Source organism: Triticum aestivum, chromosome 5B (assembly GCF_018294505.1).
Source record: "Triticum aestivum cultivar Chinese Spring chromosome 5B, IWGSC CS RefSeq v2.1, whole genome shotgun sequence".
NCBI classification, from domain to species: domain Eukaryota; kingdom Viridiplantae; phylum Streptophyta; class Magnoliopsida; order Poales; family Poaceae; genus Triticum; species Triticum aestivum.
In genome coordinates this window covers 533,266,125-533,272,124 of record NC_057807.1, presented here as the reverse complement: position 1 = coordinate 533,272,124, position 6,000 = coordinate 533,266,125, and positions in this window count along the sequence as shown.

Genomic DNA, 6,000 nt, shown 5'->3' with positions numbered 1-6,000 from the left:
AGGAGGGATTGGGGGGGGGGCGGCCGGCCCTTTCTAGGCGCGCCGGGAGAGGGGAGTCCTACTAGGACTCCAAGTCCTAGTAGGATTCCGCCTCAAGGAGAAGTGGGAAGGAAGGGAGAAGGGGGGCCGCGCCCCAACCCCTTATCCAATTCGGATTAGGCTTGGGGGGCGCGTGCCACCTCCTAGCCGCTGCCTCTCCTTCCCACTAAGGCCCACTAAGGCCCATCAACTCCCCGGGGAGTTCCGGTAACCTCTCGGTACTCCAGAAAATACCCAAACTTCTCCGGAACCATTCCAATGTCCAAATACAGCCTTCCAAAATATCATTCTTTATGTCTCGACCATTTAGAGACTCCTCATCATGTCCGTGATCTCATCCGGGACTCCGAACAAACTTTGGTCATCAAAACACATAACTCATAGTACAAATCGTCATTGAACGTTAAGCGTGCGGACCCTACGGGTTCGAGAACTATGTAGACATGATCGAGACACATCTACGATCAATAACCAATAGCGGCTAGATGCTCATATTGGCTCCTACATATTCTACGAAGATTTTTATCGGTCAAACCGCATAACAACATACGTTGTTCCCTTTGTCATCTGTATGTTACTTGCCCGAGATTCGATCGTCGGTATCATCATACCTACTTCAATCTCGTTACCGGCAAGCCTCTTTACTCATTTCGTAATGATTCATCCCGCAACTAACTCATTAGTCACATTGCTTGCAAGGCTTATAGTGATGAGCATTACTGAGATGGCCCAGAGATACCTCTCGAAAACACGAAGTGACAAATCCTAATCTTGATCTATACCAACCCAACAAATACCTTTGGAGACACCTGTAGAGTATCTTTATAATCACCCAGTTACATTGTGGCATTTGATAGCACAGAAGGTGTTCCTCCGGTATTCGGGAGTTGCATAATCTCATAGTTTGAGGAACATTTTATAAGTCATGAAGAAAGCAGTAGCAATGAAACTGTAACGATCATAATGCTAAGCAAACGGATGGGTCTTGTCCATCACATCATTCTCCTAATGATGTGATCCCGTTTATCAAATGACAATACATGTCTATGGTTAGGAAACATAACCATCTTTGATTAATGAGCTAGTCAAATAGAGGCATACAAGGGACACTATGTTTTGTCTATCTATTCACACATGTACTAAGTTTCCGGTTAATACAATTCTAGCATGAATAATAAACATTTATCATGATATAAGGAAATAAATAATAACTTTATTATTGCCTCTAGGGCATATTTCCTTCAGTCTCCCACTTGCACTAGAGTCAATAGTCTAGATTACAAAGTAATGATTCTAACACCCATGGAGTCTTGGTGCCGATCATGTTTTGCTCGTGGAAGAGGCTTAGTCAACGGGTCTGCAACATTTAGATCCGTATGTATTTTGCAAATCTCTATGTCTCCCTTCGACACTTGATGACGGATTGAATTGAAGCGCCTCTTGATGTGCTTGGTTCTCTTGTGAAATCTAGATTCCTTTTTCAAGGCAATTGCACCAGTATTGTTGCAAAAGATTTTCATTGGACCCGATGCACTAGGTATGACACCTAGATCGGATATGAACTCCTTCATCCAGACTCCTTTATTTGCTACTTCCGAAGCAGCTATGTACTCCGCTTCACACATAGATCCCGCCACGACGCTCTGTTTGGAACTGCACCAACTGACGGCTCCACCATTCAATAAAAATACGTATCCGGATTGCGACTTAGAGTCATCTGGATCAGTGTCAAAGCTTGCGTCGACGTAACCATTTACAACGAGCTCTTTGTCACCCCCATAAACGAGAAACATATCCTTAGTCCTTTTTCAGGTATTTCAGGATGTTCTTGACCGTTGTCCAATGCTCCACTCCGGGATTACTTTGGTACCTCCCTGCTATACTTATATCAAGGCACACATTAGGTCTGGTACACAACATTGCATACATGATAGAACCTATGGCTGAAGCATAGGGAATGACTTTCATTTTCTCTCTATCTTCTGCAGTGGTTGGGCATTGAGTCTGACTCAACTGCACACCTTGTAACACAGGCAAGAACCCTTTCTTTGACTGATCCATTTTGAACTTCTTCAAAACTTTATCAAGGTATGCGCTTTTGTGAAAGTCCAATTAAGCGTCTTGATCTATCTCTATAGATCTTGATGCCCAATATGTAAGCTGCTTCACCGAGGTCTTTCATTGAAAAACTCTTATTCAAGTATCCATTTATGCTATCCAGAAATTCTATATCATTTCCAATCAACAATATGTCATCGACATATAATATTAGAAATGCTACAGAGATCCATTTATTTTCTATGGCTTGCCGATCATCGGGAAAATCCACCAAAGTCCACACTTTGTTCTCATACATGGACCCCATCTCAGATTTCATGGCCTCAAGACATTTCACGGAATCTGGGCTCATCATCGCTTCCTTATAGTTCGTAGGTTCATCATGGTCTAGTAACATGACTTACAGAACATGATTACTATACCACTCTGGTGCGGACCGCACTCTAGAAGACCTACGAGGTTCGGTAGTAACTTCATCTAAAGTTTCATGATCATCATCAGTAGCTTCCTCACTAATTGGTGTAGGAATCAATGGAACTGATTTCTATGATGAACTACTTTCCAATTTGGGAGAAGGTACAATTACCTCATCAAGTTCTACTTTCCTCCCACTCACTTCTTTCAAGAGAAACTCCTTCTCTAGAAAGGATCCATTCTTAGCAACGAATATCTTACCTTCGGATCTATGATAGAAGGTGTACCCAACAGTTTCCTTTGGGTATCCTATGAAGACACACTTTTCGGATTTGGGTTCCAGCTTATCAGGTTGGAGCCTTTTCACATAAGCATTGCAACTCCAAACTTTGAGAAATGTCAACTTTGGTTTCTTGCCAAACCACAGTTCGTAAGGCGTTGTCTCAACGGATTTTGATGGTGCCCTATTTAACGTGAATGCAGTCGTCTCTAAAGCATAACCCCAAAATGATAGCGGTAAATCGGTAAGAGACATCATAGATCGTACCATATCCAATAAAGCATGGTTACGACGTTCGGACACACCATTTCGTTGTGGTGTTCCAGGTGGCGTTAGTTGTGAAACTATTCCACATTGTTTCAAGTGAAGACCAAACTCGTAACTCAAATATTCTCCTCCACGATCATATCGCAAAAACTTTATTTTCTTGTTACGATGATTTTCCACTTCACTCTAAAATTCTTTGAACTTTTCAAACGTTTCAGATTTATGCTTCATTAAGTAGATATACTCATATCTGCTCAAATCATCTGTCAAGGTAATAAAATAACGATACCCGCCACGAGCCTCAACACTCATTGGACCGCATACATCAGTATGTATTATTTCCAATAAGTCAGTTGCTCGTTCCATTGTTCCGGAGAACGGAGTTTTAGTCATCTTGCTCATGAGGCATGGTTCGCACGCACCAAGTGATTCATAATCAAGTGATTCCAAAAGCCCATTAGTATGGAGTTTCTTCATGCACTTTACACCAATATGACCCAAACGGCAGTGCCACAAATAAGTTGCACTATCATTATCAACTTTGCATATTTTGGCTTCAATATTATGAACATGTGTATCTCCACGATCGAGATTCGACAAAAATAGACCACTCAGCAAGGGTGCATGACCATAAAAGATATTACTCATATAAATAGGACAACCATTATTCTCTGATTTAAAGAATAATTGTCTCGCATCAAACAAGATCCAGATATAATGTTCAGGCTCAATGATGGCACCAAATAACAATTATTCAGGTCTAAAACTAATCCCGAAGGTAGATGTAGAGGCAGCGTGCCGACGGTGACCACATCGACCTTGGAACCATTTCCCACGTGCATCATCACCTCGTCCTTAGCCAATCTTTGTTTAATCCATAGCCCCTGCTTCGAGTTGCAAATATGAGCAACAGAACTAGTATCAAATACCCGGCACTACTACGAGCATTAGTAAGGTACACATCAATAACATGTATATCAAATATACCTTCCACTTTGCCATACTTCTTATCCGCCAAATACTTGGGGCAGTTTCGCTTCCAGTGACCCGTCCCTTTGCAGTAGAAGCACTCAGTTTCAGGCTTAGGTCCAGACTTGGGTTTGTTCTCCTGAGCAGCAACTTTCTTGCCGTTCTTCTTGAAGTTCCCCTGCTTTCCTTTGCCCTTTTTTCTTGAAACTAGTGGTCTTGTTGACCATAAACACTTGATGCTCCTTTTTGATTTCTACCTCCGCGGCCTTTAGCATGACGAAGAGCTGAGAATTGTCTTGTTCATCCTTTGCATATTATAGTTCATCACAAAGCCTTTATAGCTTGGTGGCAGTGATTGAATAACTTTGTCAATGACACTATCATCAGGAAGATTAACTCCCAGCTGAGTCAAGTGGTTATGGTACCCAGACATTCTGAGTATGTGTTCACTAACAGAACTACTCTCCTCCATTTTGCAGCTATAGAACTTGTTGGAGACTTCATATCTCTCAACTCGGGCATTTGCTTGAAATATTAACTTCAACTCTTGGAACATCTCATATGCTCCATGACATTCAAAACGTCTTTGAAGTCCCAATTCAAAGCCGTAAAGCATGGCACACTGAACTATCGAGTAGTCATCAGCTTTGCTCTGCCACACGTTCCTAACGTCCGCAGTTGCGTCTGCAGCAGGCCTTGCACCTTGCGGTGCTTCCAGGACGTAATTCTTCTGTGCAGAAATGAGGATAATCCTCAAGTTATGGATCTAGTCCATGTAATTGCTAACATCATCTTTCAACTTAGCTTTCTCTAGGAACGCATTAAAATTCAAAGGAACGGTAGCACGGGCCATCGATCTACAACAACATAGACATGCAAAATAACTATCATGACTAAGTTGATGATAAATTAAATTTCAGTTAATCATATTACTTAAGAACTCCCACTTAGATAGACATCCCTCTAGTCATCTAAATGTTCACGTGATCCAAATCAACTCAACCATGTCCGATCATCATGTGAGATGGAGTAGTTTTCAATGGTGAACATCACAATGTTGATCATATCTACTATATGATTCATGTCCGACCTTTCGGTCTCAGTGTTCCGAGGCCATATCTACATATGCTAGGCTCGTCAAGTTTAACCCGAGTATTCTGCATGTGCAAAACTGGCTTGCACCCGTTGTATGCAAACGTAGAGCTTATGACACCCGATCATCACGTGGTGTCTCGGCACGAGGAACTGTAGCAACAGTGCATACTCAGGGAGAACACTTATACTTTGAAATTTAGTAAGGGATCATCTTATAATGCTACCGCCGTACTAAGAAAAATAAGATGCATAAAAGATAAACATCACATGCAATGAAAATATGTGACATGATATGGCCATCATCATCTTGTGCTTATGATCTCCATCACCGAAGCATCGTGATGATCTCCATCGTCACCGGCGCGACACCTTGATCTCCATCGTAGCATCGTTGTCATCTTGCCAACTATTGCTTCTACGACTATCGCTACCGCTTAGTGATAAAGTAAAGCAATTACATGGCGATTGCATTGCATACAATAAAGCGACAACCATATGGCTCCTGCCAGTTGTTGATACCTCTGTTACAAAACATGATCATCTCATACAACAATTTATATCACTTCATGTCTTGACCATATCACATGACAGCAAGCCCTGCAAAAACAAGTTAGACGTCCTCTACTTTGTTGTTGCAAATTTTACGTGGCTGCTACGGGCTTCTAGCAAGAACCGTTCTTACCTATGCATCAAAACCACAACGATTTTTCATCAAGTGTGTTGTTTTAACCTTCAACAAGGACCGGCTGTAGTCAAACTTGATTCAACTAAAGTTGGAGAAACAGACACCCGCCAGCCACCTATGTGCAAAAGCACGTCGGTAGAACCCGTCCCATGAACGAGGTCATGTAATGTCGGTTTGGGCCGCTTCATCCAAC